Source organism: Amblyomma maculatum, chromosome 9 (assembly GCF_055883805.1).
Source record: "Amblyomma maculatum isolate TAMU_Amacu chromosome 9, ASM5588380v1, whole genome shotgun sequence".
Classification (NCBI taxonomy): Eukaryota; Metazoa; Arthropoda; class Arachnida; order Ixodida; family Ixodidae; genus Amblyomma; species Amblyomma maculatum.
Window position 1 is genome coordinate 58,066,193 of NC_139352.1, and position 14,919 is coordinate 58,081,111.

Below are 14,919 nucleotides of genomic sequence, written 5' to 3' on the forward strand. Positions count from 1 at the left end.
GTTTCCATTCAATTGATAAAAATAAAGTAGCCGGCCGTCCATGCCCTTTTCTTCAACTTATATTTCAGGCTTTTATTATCCTTTCCTTGATGCTTGTTAAATTGCAGACAATGTTTCCACAGGTCAATTATTTAAACAAAAAAACCCCTCTGCTATGCCCTTTTAGAGCATTGTAGCAAAACAGACGTTATGCCAAAAAGGATCCCCTCTGATTTCGTGGACCATGGGGTTCGCATTTACTCTATTGTTTTACGAAACACGAAGTCGAGAATTCGAGAATAGGTCTGTTCAACGTATTCACAGCTTTCAACGCTGTTATGTTACTTTTTTCCACTGTTAATCGAGCAGCCTGCTGCCATGAAATTGTGCTGCACAATCTCTTTTCTAGACGGCTGCTATCGCGCCGTGCGCTTGAGTTTCTAGGATGTTTCGATAATATAAGAGTGTTTAAAGTTTTTCACAACTCAAGTATATAATAAGGGAGTAATTATTCATAGAAATCCACCCAAGCGTAACCCTACGGCTACAAATAAAAGCTACACAGCTTTCTCAAACACTTCGTAGTTAAAGGAAAATTTGTTCTGATTCAGGGATCGAACCCAGGACCACCGCCTTTCCGGAAGGTGGTGGTCCTACGGTGTGGTGGAAGAAAGTACGAAGTTTCTGAGAAAGCTGTGTAGCTTTCCTTTGTACCCGTATGGCTGCGCTTGCGTGGGTATCTGTAATTCCTCCCCTATTACAAATCTACTCCACCTTTTAGGATTCCCCTAAATATGCCATCAAGTGAAGTATATCAACGCAATTAAATCCACATTCTATCGAGTAGGTTGTGTTTATGACTTAGAAATCAGACGACACATGTGTGGCTTTCTTAGTTCATGAAACGTTGAAGCCACCCCATGTTTTGACAGCCAGCTTCGGAAAAGAAAATGATAGAAGTAAAGTTCAGACTCGAAAATTGAGTAGAGGACGTCATGAGGGAAATGACTGCGGTAACTTAAAATACAAGATGAGAACAAACTTTGTCAGCCCACAATTGCATTGCAGACACTACAATCGAAATCAACAAAAACATGGACTGCTGCGGGGGCGTGTAATGTGACGGGAATGAACCAGTTGCCGTTAGCGGGGATGAAATGTATTCCCAGAGAAGGCCAGCGTTGGAGGCTGTTAGGTAGCCAGACCAACTTAGCACATTGGCAGACATACGTGTGCCGTATTAGGCACAAGACCAGAGCAACTGGCTAGATTATACAGCGGTCCTTCTTTAACGTGTTGTGTAGTATGGCTGGTGACGATAATAAGGCTGTTTGTTTACACTGGCACTTAGGTGACGTGAGACGCTAACAGATGTTTGTCCGTGCAAATGTTTATTCGCAACATCAACATAATCAGAGTGTGACGTCACATCATCATGTCAAACGCCATGGCGATCCAGCCGCACAGACGGCGACGCGCCACCGTCTGCCATAGCGGTTATGTAAATTCTTAATAATAATAATAATAATAATAATAATAATAATAATAATAATAATAATAATAATAATAATAATAATAATAATAATAATTGGTTCACAGGAAGGGAAAGGCTGCAGACAGGCCTAAGACAACTGTGTTTAATCAGCAGCAATAATCATTGCCAGCAGAATTCAGTCTTCATTTTTTTTTTTTCGAACACCGTACCCACGCGATGATCTATAAGGTGTATTTTCGCCTATTGTGCAAATCTTGCGTCGTACTCGCCTCTCCAAACATGGCGTACAGCTCTCATTTCTGTGTTCTTGGTGATGTAGTGTTTGAAACGAAAGCTATCTTACCTAAAAGCCAGGGCAAAGGATATAAACCCACGACATATCCATTCTGCCCCAATTTACAGGCATATAACGAAATTACTGGGCTCAGTATAGGTCACAGGTTTCGGTATATAGGAGCCAAATATTAAAGAGTAGGTTGCAATTATTATCCAAATACTACTAGTTTAAACAAATACTCCTACTCAATCGACCGTAGCAAATAGATTAGATTTGATCTGATTAGGCCATAGCTCGCCATCACCATATGTCATTCTTTAAAATTGTCCGAAAACCTCACATTTTATTTCCCCTAAGCAGAGGCATGCACAACATATGCCATTAGTAGGTTCAGAGAAGGAATTCATTCTTAAAACACAGGAAGACAAGCTGCGGCGAAGATTTAACCAAATGAATGCACATTGTCGACCAAACTTCGCATTACATGTAATAAATTAAGGCCCTTTACGTGCTCCTCAGAAGTAACAATAAACACTTACTTGTTGCTTCGAAGCACTTCCACCACGCACAAAAAATAAAAAAGCAAAACGTTAATTTCTTCGTCATGCTTAATAGAAGCTGAACTTGGAAGTCTGCAAAAGGAAATGAAACAAAAGCTTTCCAATGCAGTACTTCATTAGCAGGAAATAAGCAAAGCCAGCAGCGTTTTTAGAGACAAGCAATACAGGAATATACTAGCGCTTCAAATTAAATTTAGCAGGATATTAGAAACAAGCTAATAAGTTTTATATTGTAGATTTTAAGATAAAATTTAAAAGCACAGGAATAACGCTCCGTACCGATGTTTTGCAGCTTATGAGGATGCCTCCCCGACTTGTGGATTCAGCTTAAGCTGTCAGTGACAAAAGCGTGAGGAGGCCGCTCTATTTATACAGCTACCTGCAACAATTATGCAAGTGGATACCGGAACCTGACTGATTTACCGTTCTGCCTTTTGGTTCTCCTCTCCCTCATTGGGATCAAGCTTATTCTCGTGTAGCTCTAGATCAATCAAAAATAATTGAAATTCATTTTTTATTTCTCTAATGCATTTTTTTACTCCTAATGCATATACGGCTCACAATGATTCATTGTTTTCCAATTAAATATCTTATGATAGCATAAAAATTGGAAATTAAGGAAATACAACGAGAAATGAGGAATGGTTAACTCGTGTCCCCAGTAATTTGTGTTCGAGTGCATAAGCTAGAACTTCTAACGTCGCATCGTTGCCAAAGGTCCAAGTGAACGTTTAGCGGAGGAAAAGGGGTCAAATATGTCATTTTCTCTTGCATGTGGTCAATAAATGCCGCTTAGCATAAAGCAAGTTTCATTAGTTGCATTTGACAAATGCGACAATTCGGGTTGTAGCTGTGGTTAGCCGTTAGCCATGCCGACACTCGTACGAGGCCATGATAATTTTACGGTTGAAATTTTCTAATTACGGACTAACCTACCCGGCAAATCTAAAATGCGTATCTTGTATCCAATACGTCGGCAGCCTCGGGTCAGATGAAACGACTTTTTCACCTAGCATAAAACGTCACACAATTACATTTTTCACGCGGTAGACAAACTGAAAAATCTCCGGTTGCTTACAGTTGCTTTAGCCGAGTTGTGCACCGGAAAAATCGATTCTGCAACACCTTTCCTCATGTAGTTACATGCGAGGTCGCAACTCGCACTTCCACGCGGCATAGCTAATGCTAGAGGTTTTCACGCTGCTCGAGTATGTAGCCGTCCACTCTATGTCCAGGTTGCAAAGTAAATTTCCCCCAGCGCCTTTGTACACCAGCTTAAAACTTACACTGTTTGGTAAGAATTATCTCAAATGAATCTGTTGAGAATTTGCAGGTTCGCAGCGGAGCACCAGAGCACAAAGACCAGCGTGGCAGGTTTCTCATTCTGAATAGCCCGTGCCGTGCTCGCGCTCCGAGCACGCGCTGTACATCTTTATTTTCCTCTAACACGGGCCGGTAACGCTGATCGCAGCGCCTCAGCTTTAGAGCGTCGGCGGGCTCTATAGGGACCCCCGCCTAGACGAAATAGCGAAATGTACGCGCCGTCGGGGCAGAGACGGGGTTGCAACGGCGGCAAGCAGGTCTGCAGATAAGCCGGGAATATCTGAGGGGAGCTCCTGGGTAGGTGTCTCGAGGTACGCGGGTTTGAGGTGATCTAGAGAGACGACCTCTTCAAGACCATCCAGCAGGATTGTCGCTGACTTCGTCGTCATGTTGAGGACGCGGTACGGGCCGTCGTATGAGGGGGTAAGATGCGCCTTTGCAGCGTCTCGCCTGAGAAACATATGCGTCGAGAAAGAAAGGTCTGGGTGCATGAAGACATGATGGGCAGATGAGCGAGGCGGCACTGGGCAATGATGCTGAAGACAGTCGTCTAGGCGTTGAAGGTATTGCAGGGGCTGGGACGAGGCAGAAGAAGGTACGAACAAGTCTCCATGAAGCCGCAGGGATGTACCGAAGACGAGTTCGGCCGCCGAACAGCCAAGGCCACGACGCAGTACGGCACGTAGGCCTAGGAGCACTATAGGGAGGTGGTCGACCCAGTGCCCGCGATCATTCAGGAAGGGCACTCTTGGATACAACTGTCTTAAGAGGTATTTCAGTCGACCGGTGCTCAGCATCGAATTTGGGAGGCGAAGAACCAGTTTCGGCAGGCAATGTTTTTAGTACGATGACACTGTTTACCGAGTAAATTGGAAACCAGAGGATACGTTGAAGTGTCTACCCTCGACAACAGTCATGTGATCCTAAAGTGCCGTACCTCTTTGTTCTGCTTACATTAAACATGTGCGCGCCGTCACTATTCACGTATATGTCAAGTCTATACCGCTCTAGCCGCGGGAAGAGTTGGATGATTGGAGTATGCTCTGAGGTGAACGGACAGCCCGGTCCTTTTCGGCAGTTGCAGGACACTAAGATACGCCGCGCCAAGCAGCGTGAATAACAGCCAGAGACAAGAAAGCAACAAACTCATCTAGATCTTCCATCTATGCCGAGACCAAATGCGCAAAGCTGCTGCCTTTGCGCGTTATACTAGGTTTAGCCATGCGAAAGTTCACAATTTTATTGCGAAAGCAATACTACTTTAACTTTCAAGCATTTGCGGTGCGACGGAGGTGCACATGAAATGACCTTTCGCATGACATCTGTATGACGTCACGCCTCAAAGCTGGGCGACCAACTTGCGCCGTCCGTGAGAGACGGCGGTGCGCATGAACGGCGGCCTAACACCCGCACTCTCCACAAGAGCGCCACAGGTATTGTGACGTTATACAGCTGTATGATAGCAGCATTGATAATGGCGGTGCATTTAGTTGATAATAATGATGAGAGCAAACGTAATGCACCGTACGAAGCACCAAAACTCCAGCTTTCGCATTTCTGCAGTGTAGATTCCGCAGATTCCTTAAGGTTACAGTTGTCCTTCAGGACATCCGAGATCCAAGGAAGGTCCGGTCTCTGTGTTCGGCCTGCTGTCACAGCGGGGAACTTAAAAACAGTTGGCATAGTGCTCGGTGACTGCTGTGTGCGTGTCACCACACGAGTGCCCCCTTGCCAGGGTACGGCCGACATCACGAAACAAAATCCTCCTCCCCCCGGACATCCGGGAGGAGGGGGAGGTACCGGGGATGATGTATGATTGATGACGGGCAGATAGGTTATGTGAGACCATAAGGTGCGGCGCCTTCTGGAGCCAAACCTCCTCCCATCTGACAACGATACCTGCAACACGTGGAGGGTCGGTCCGGTGGTGGCCGCGATTTGGAGCGGCACCAACTGACCTATGGGGGACCTTAGGGCGCCCGCCATTTTGGGTGTCTCCACGTGCCATAGGATAGGGTGGACGTCAGTTTGGATTGCTAGGATGTCGAGCCACCATAGTGAACACTTTTCCAGATTTAGAAAAATTTCTAGTTTAAGCCCTTAGCAGCGACGTGATATAATCGCTATCTTTAATTTGGAACCCCCTACACACTCGCAGAAATCGCCTAACGTGAGAAGAGCTTGCGGTCTTATATATACAGGTTCAACTATCCTTGAGCAAGTTTCACGAGCGTTTAATTTGCCAACTCCTGCAGCCGCAGTCGCAGCTGTCGCTTCGATCTCGGCAAGCTTGCATTTGCTTAGCGGTTCTATAGTCTCGGCAGCCTGTGTGAAACTGCTGCGAACGTTTTCTGTAGTGAGATGCCTTATATGTATGGCATATTTGCCCATCGTAAATGAAGATGCGGCATAGATGGAGCTTGATGAACAGGACGGTGTTCAGTTCACAGCGAGGAAGTGCTTTTCAGTTCGAATTTGATGAAGGCAACGATGATTACTGCCCAGTGCGGGAGTGCGTAGCAGATTTCACGAGGTGCGAGCTGCTGCGGCGATAGCATAGCTCTCGTATATGGTCAAGACGATGAAGCAAACGATGTTGGCTGCATTGCGCCACTGTTCGAGATCAAAATTGCACTGTTCATTGATCATCAAGTTTGGGCATGGAGGAGTAACAATACTCTAAACATTTATCCAGTCATAAGTTCCCACTCATAGCATAAATAATCAACCCTGTAGATCACACCTAAAGTTTGACTACATATTGACACCTGAGTAATCAGTTGTTGCTACCTAGTTGTTGCTACCTACTACCTAGACCCATCTGACCATTGTTTCTAAGAACTAAAAGAGAACATAATTTGCTGCACTAATTAAATCACAACGTCTTTTTTCTTCTTGTCGGCTCCTCTCTGGCAGCATTTCTGACAGTCTCGAGGAAGCAGCTGTGCTGTAGTTGAGATGGTGTGCCCTTTCTACTGAACAAAGTGAAAGGAAGGCCCTTTTCATACGACGGTTTTTCGAGTTACAATAGTTCCAGCGATTTTGTTGCTGTGAGCGGGCAGATATATTAGAGAGAGGTACTGCGTAATAATTTGTTTCCCAAAGGAATTTCCGAAAAGACGTTTGGTAATGCGCGATGAGGCATTAAGGGCGCAATATGCTTGTTCCTTAAACGCCACATGTTACATGTCTTGACATTCACAGTTAGAAACATGGCCTTCACTGGTATATATCGCTGCGGAAACAATACATTTTATACTAAGATAGACAGTCGCACTGAAGAGACAGAGCGGCTCAATTATTTCTGGAAAAGGCCAGAAGCCCTGAGAATTGTTAAGCTTTGGATCTGTGTAAAATTTAGGAAAAACTACGCTTTTGGTTCAGTTGTTGTTCAGGTCTGAAATACGTGTTCTTGATACGTTCTTGACAGACATATTCATTAAGGAAGACAGGGCGGTTATTGTAAAGAACTGTAGAATAAATTCAGGACCTTAACCTGAGCTGCCCTAGAATGGAGGGCCTGCGTTCCCTATTGACAACATGGTCGTCTTTGTTGACAACGTATCTCATAAGCTTTGTCTCATTTTGGGAAGTCATGTATGGTATTCGTTCAACAAATGGATGCGAAAAATTGCGGTGTCAGAAACAAAGCGCCTTTCGCACGTACCAAATGCCCTAGGATACATACTAGGAAACAAATTTCACTCATGCAATTAAGTCAGCTTAGGTATGCTTGTTGTAGGTGTTGTTTCACCTTCTTCAATGCAACGAAGTGGCATCCCTCTGTGGCCATTGGTTTGGCTGCTACGGCCCTCTGGAGGTCGGCGAAAAAGTGCTTTGGCGGCCGTCTGCGACCCCTGGTTCCACCGAGATGGCGCTACCAATATCGGCGACAAAGTAGCGCCCCTCTGCCTCGAAGTAACGTCCTTCCGCGACAACTGGTTCTGCCGCCATGGCCCTCCGTCCTCATTTTAGTTTTTAGGACCAAATCTTGTCGCTTCAAGTCCCTCAGACATGGCGAGTCTTAGATGGACTAATAATTATGTGCTGCACATCATACCAAAGTGCCTGTCCCAACAACATATTCTGTGCGCCAAACAGGCGGGCCACAATTTTGATAGCAATGATTGCGCTTAGTGGCCCGCTCTCGGCACCTGCCCAGCTGTCATATATATATATATATATATATATATATATATATATATATATATATATATATATATATATATATATATATATATATATATATATATATATATATATATATATATACATATAGTGGAACAGCCGCATAAGGGCTAACTGCTGTACCGTCGCCGCCCGTGCGTGCGTGAGGAGGGGAGAGAATATGGGACGTTGGCGTTCCCTCTCACGGCGCGGGCTACTGTCGTTCGGTCAATACTGTTCTCTTTGCTGATGTATGTTGCCTGCATAACACCTCTGCCGGCACGTACCAAGCTGCAGCCTGAGAGAATCCTCTTCCGAGAAACAGCCACGGGGCAAGGGAGGCTTTGGCCTCCCCGACCTGGACACAGTAACCGCAGTGTTACACGCAGGGCCCCCCATCCGCAGCAAGGCGCTCACACGAGCGAGCTTGCATCCAGTTTGCCCGTTCTGTGGTGGTCGTGAAGACTTGGTGCACATCTTTGCACAATGTCTTCTCCCTGCAGCCCTCCTTCGACGAGTGGCTACCTTTTTTAGTGTTCCAGGAGTGCCGTATCAAACTGTCAGGTACCTCAACCCGTTAACCAGGCATGCTGTGAAACAGTTTGTGCTCTTGATCGTTGAGTGCATGTACCAAGTCTGGTCTGCCAGGTGCGCAGCTGTGTTGGCGCGCAGTGTTCCGGGCCTTCATGAGGTTCTCGCAAGAGTCCGCTGGGAGGTCTGGTTTCACCTAAGCCGTGATGCAGCGTCACCTCAGCGAGCAAGAGTTCATAGACACGTGGCCACCGATTATTTGCGATGTTTCTGGGCGTACCATCAAAGTGTTAATTTGAAGCACTTTAAGGTTACAGTTGTCCTTCAGGACATCTGAGGTGTAAAGAAGGTCCGGTCGCCCTTTGTTCGGCCTGCTGTCACTTCGGGGACCTTAAACACAGTTGGCATAGTGTTCGGTGACAGCTGTGTGCGTGTCACCACACGACTGCCCCCTTGCCAGGGCACGGCCGTCATCCCGAAACAATATACTCCTCCCCCCGGACATTCGGGAGGAGGGTGAGGTACCGGGGATGATGTATGAATGATGACGGGCAGATAGGTTATGTGAGACCTTGAGGTGCGGCGCCTTCTGGAGCCCAACCTCCTCCCATCTGACAACGGTACCTGCAACACGTGTAGGGTCGGTTATGCGGTGGCCGCAATTTTGAGCGGCATCAACTGACCTATTGTCGTCCTTAGGGCGCCCGCCATTTTGGGTGTCTCCACATGCCATAATATACGGTGGACGTCATTTTGGATTGCTAGGATGTTCGAGCCACCATAGTGAACACTTTTCAGGATTTAGAAACATTTCTAGTTTCAGCCCTTAGCAGTGACGTGATATATTCGCTATCTTTAATTCGGAGCCCCACACACTCGCAGAAATCGCCTAACGTGAGAAGAGCTTCTCCTATATATGCAGGTTCAACTATACTTAAGCAAGTTTTACGAGTGTTTAGTTTACCAACTGCTGCAGCCGCAGTCGCAGCTGTCGCTTCGATCTCGGCAAGCTTGCATTTGCTTAGCGGTTCTATAGTCTCGGCAGCCTGTGTGAAACTGCTGCGAGCTTTTTCTGTAGTGAGATGCCATTATGTATGGCATATTTGCCCATCGTAAATGAAGATGCGGCACAGATAGAGCTTGATAAACAGGACGGTGTTCAGTTCACAGCGAGAAAGTGCTTTGCAGTTCGAATTTGATGAAGGCAATGGTGATTACTGGCCAGTGCGGGAGTGCCTAGCAGATTTACACGAGATGCGAGCTGCTGCGGCGATAACTCTCATACATGGTCAAGACGATGAAGCAAACGATGTTTGCTGCATAGCGCGACTGTTCGAGATCAAAATTGCACTGTTCATTGATCCTCAAGTTTGGGCATGGAGGAGTAACAATACTCTAAGCATTTATCCAGTCATAAGTTCCCACTGATAGCATAAATAATCAACCCTGTAGATCACACCTAAAGTTTGACTACAAATTGACACCTGAGTAATCAGTTGTTGCTACCTAGTTGTTGCTACCTACTACCTAGACCCATCTGACCATTGTTTCTAAGAACTAAAAGAGAACATAATTTGCTGCACTAATAAATCACGTCTTTTTTCTTCTTGTCGGCTCCTCTCTGGCAGCATTTCTGACAGTCTCGAGGAAGCAGCTGTGCTGTAGTTAAGATGGTGTGCCCTTTCTACTGAACAAAGTGAAAGGAAGGCCCTTTTCATACGACGGTTTTTCGAGTTACAATAGTTCTAGCGATTTTGTTGCTGTGAGCGGGCAGATATATTAGAGGGAGGTACTGCGTAATAATTCGTTTCCCAAAGGAATTTCCGAAAAGACGTTTGGTAATGCGCGATGAGGCATTAAGGGCGCAATATGCTTGTTCCTTAAACGCCACATGTTACATGTTTTGACATTCACAGTTAGAAACATGGCCTTCACTGGTATATATCGGTGCGGAAACAATACATTTTATACTAAGATAGACAGTCGCACTGAAGAGACAGAGCGGCTCAATTATTTCTGGAAAAGGCCAGAAGCCCTGAGAATTGTTAAGCTTTGGATTTGTGTAAAATTTAGGAAAAACTACGCTTTTGGTTCAGTTGTTGTTCAGGTCTGAAATACGTGTTCTTGATACGTTCTTGACAGACATATTCATTAAAAAAGACAGGGCGGTTATTGTAAAGAACTGTAGAATAAATTCTGGATCTTAACCTGAGCTGCCCTAGAATGGAGGGCCTGCGTTCCCTATTGACAACATGGTCGTCTTTGTTGACAACGTATCTCATAAGCTTTGTCTCATTTTGGGAAGTCATGTATGGTATCCGTTCAACAAATGGATGCGAAAAATTGCGGTGTCAGAAACAAAGCGCCTTTCGCACGTACCAATGGCCCTAGGATACATACTAGGAAACAAATTTCACTCATGCAATTAAGTCAGCTTAGGTATGCTTGTTGTAGGTGTTGTTTCACCTTCTTCAATGCAACGAAGTGGCATCCCTCTGTGGCCATTGGTTTGGCTGCTACGGCCCTCTGGAGGTCGGCGAAAAAGTGCTTTGGCGGCCGTCTGCGACCCCTGGTTCCACCGACATGGCGCTACCAATATCGGCGACAAAGTAGCGCCCCTCTGCCTCGAAGTAACGTCCTTCCGCGACAACTGGTTCTGCCGCCATGGCCCTCCGTCCTCATTTTAGTTTTTAGGACCAAATCTTGTCGCTTCAAGTCCCTCAGACATGGCGAGTCTTAGCTGGACTAATAATTATGTGCTGCACATCATACCAAAGTGCCTGTCCCAACAACATATTCTGTGCGCCAAACAGGCGGGCCACAATTTTGATAGCAATGATTGCGCTTAGTGGCCCGCTCTCGGCACCTGCCCAGCTGTCATATATATATATATATATATATATATATATATATATATATATATATATATATATATATATATATATATATATATATATACATATGGTGGAACAGCTGCATAAGGGCTAACTGCTGTACCGTCGCCCGTGCGTGCGTGAGGAGGGAAGAGAATATGGGACGTTGGCGTGCCCTCTCACGGCGCGGGCTACTGTCGTTCGGTCAATTCTGTTCTCTTTGCTGATGTATGTTGCCTGCATAACACCTCTGCCGGCACGTACCAAGCTGCAGCCTGAGAGAATCCTCTTCCGAGAAACAGCCACGGGGCAAGGGAGGCTTTGGCCTCCCCTACCTGGGCACAGTAACCGCAGTGTTACACGCAGGGCCCCCCATCCGCAGCAAGGCGCTCACACGAGCGAGCTTGCATCCAGTTTGCCCGTTCTGTGGTGGTCGTGAAGACTTGGTGCACATCTTTGCACAATGTCTTCTCCCTGCAGCCCTCCTTCGACGAGTGGCTACCTTTTTTAGTGTTCCAGGAGTGCCGTATCAAACTGTCAGGTACCTCAACCCGTTAACCAGGCATGCTGTGAAACAGTTTGTGCTCTTGATCGTTGAGTGCATGTACCAAGTCTGGTCTGCCAGGTGCGCAGCTGTGTTGGCGCGCAGTGTTCCGGGCCTTCATGAGGTTCTCGCAAGAGTCCGCTGGGAGGTCTGGTTTCACCTAAGCCGTGATGCAGCGTCACCTCAGCGAGCAAGAGTTCATAGACACGTGGCCACCGATTATTTGCGATGTTTCTGGGCGTACCATAAAAGTGTTAATATGAAGCACTTTAAGGTTACAATTGTCCTTCAGGACATCTGAGGTGTAAAGAAGGTCCGGTCGCCCTTTGTTCGGCCTGCTGTCACTTCGGGGACCTTAAACACAGTTGGCATAGTGTTCGGTGACAGCTGTGTGCGTGTCACCACACGACTGCCCCCTTGCCAGGGCACGGCCGTCATCCCGAAACAATATACTCCTCCCCCCGGACATTCGGGAGGAGGGTGAGGTACCGGGGATGATGTATGAATGATGACGGGCAGATAGGTTATGTGAGACCTTGAGGTGCGGCGCCTTCTGGAGCCCAACCTCCTCCCATCTGACAACGGTACCTGCAACACGTGTAGGGTCGGTCATGCGGTGGCCGCAATTTTGAGCGGCATCAACTGACCTATTGTCGTCCTTAGGGCGCCCGCCATTTTTGGTGTCTCCACATGCTATAATATACGGTGGACGTCATTTTGGATTGCTAGGATGTTCGAGCCACCATAGTGAACACTTTTCCGGATTTAGAAACATTTCTAGTTTAAGCCCTTAGCAGTGACGTGATATATTCGCTATCTTTAATTCGGAGCCCCACACACTCGCAGAAATCGCCTAACGTGAGAAGAGCTTCTCCTATATATGCAGGTTCAATTATAGTTAAGCAAGTTTCACGAGTGTTTAGTTTACCAACTGCTGCAGCCGCAGTCGCAGCTGTCGCTTCGATCTCGGCAAGCTTGCATTTGCTTAGCGGTTCTATAGTCTCGGCAGCCTGTGTGAAACTGCTGCGAGCTTTTTCTGTAGTGAGATGCCGTATATGTATGGCATATTTGCCCATCGTAAATGAAGGTGCGGCACAGATGGAGCTTGATAAACAGGACGGTGTTCAGTTCACAGCGAGAAAGTGCTTTGCAGTTCGAATTTGATGAAGGCAACGATGATTACTGCCCAGTGGGGGAGTGCGTAGCAGATTTACACGAGGTGCGAGCTGCTGCGGCGATAGCATAGCTCTCGTACATGGTCAAGACGATGAAGCAAACGATGTTTGTTGCATAGCGCGACTGTTCGAGATCAAAATTGCACTGTTCATTGATCATCAAGTTTGGGCATGGGGAAGTAACAATACTCTAAACTTTTATCCATTCATAATTTCCCACTCATAGCATAAATAATCAACCCTGTAGATCCCTCTTAAAGTTTGACTACATCTTGACACCTGAGTAATCAGTTGTTGCTACCTAGTTGTTGCTACCTACTACCTAGACCCATCTGACCATGTTTCTAAGAACTAAACGTGAACATAATTTGCTGCACTAATTAAATCACAACGTCTTTTTTCTTCTTGTCGGCTCCTCTCTGGCAGCATTTCTGACAGTCTCGAGGAAGCAGCTGTGCTGTAGTTGAGGTGGTTTGCCCTTTCTACTGAACAAAGTGAAAGGAACGCCCTTTTCATACGACGATATTTTGTGTTCTAGCAATTTTGTTGCTGTTAGCGGGCAGATATATTAGAGGGAGATACTGCGTAATAATTCGTTTTCCTAAGTGATTTCCGAAAAGACGTTTGGTAATGCGCGATGACGCATTAAGGACGCAATATGCTTGTTCTTTAAACGCCACATGTTGCATGTTTTGACCTTTGCAGTTCGAAACGGGGCCTTCACTGACATATATCGGTGCGCAAACAATTCATTTTATACTAAGATAGCCGCACTGAAGACAGAGCGGCTCAAATATTTCTGGTAAAGGCCAGAAGCCCTGAGAATTGTTTAGCTTTGAATTTGTTTAAAATTCAGGAAAAACTACGCTTTTGGTTCAGTTCTTGTTCAGGTCTGAAATATGTGTTCTTGATATGTTCCGCCAGGAAACACAGACATTCATTAAAAAAGATAGGGCGGTTATTGTAATGAACTGTAGAATAAATTCAGGACCTTGACCTGAGCTGCCCTAGCATGGAGGGCCTGCGTTTCCTATTGACAACATAGTCGTCTTTGTTGACAGCGTATCTCATAAGCTTTGTCTCATTTTGGGAAGTCATGTATGGTATCCGTTCGACAAATGGATGCGAAAAATTGCGTGGTGTCAGAAACAAAGCGCCTTTTGCACGTACCAATGGCCCTAGTATACAGACTAGGAAACAAATTCCACTCATGCAATTAAGTCAGCTTAGGTATGCTTGTTTTAGGTGTTGCTTCACCTTCTTCAATGCAACGAAGTGGCGTCCCTCTGTGGCCACTAGTTCGGCTGCTACGGTCTCTGGAGGTCGGCGAAAAAGCGCATTGGCGGCCGTCTGCGACCCCGGTTCCACCGACATAGCGCTCCCAATGTCGGCGACAAAGTAGCGCCCTTCTGCCTCGAAGTAACGTTCTTCCGCGACAACTGGTTCTGCCGCCAACGCCCTCCGTCTTCATTTTGGTTTCGAGGACCAAATCTTGCCGCTTTGAGTCCCTCACACATGTCGAGTCTTAGCTGGACTAATAATTATGTGCTGCATATCATACCAAAGTGCCTGTCCCAATAACATATTCTGTGCGCCAAACGGGCGGGCCACAATTTTGACAGCAAATGTAGCGCTTAGTGGCCCGCTCTCGGCACCTTCCCAGCTGTCATATATATATATATATATATATATATATATATATATATATATATATATATATATATATATATATATATATATATAGTGGAACAGCCGCATAAGGGCTAACTGCTGGACCGTCGGCCGTGCGTGCGTGTGGAGGGAACCTGCAAGACGTGGAGAGTCGGTCATGCGGTGGCCGCGATTTTGAATGGCACCAACTGACCAATGGTAGACCTAGGGGCGCCCGCCATTTTGGTTGTCTCCACGTGCCATAGGATAGGGTGGACGTCATTTTGGATTGCTAGTATGTCGAGCCACCATAGTGAACACTTTTCCAGATTTAGAAATTTGAGT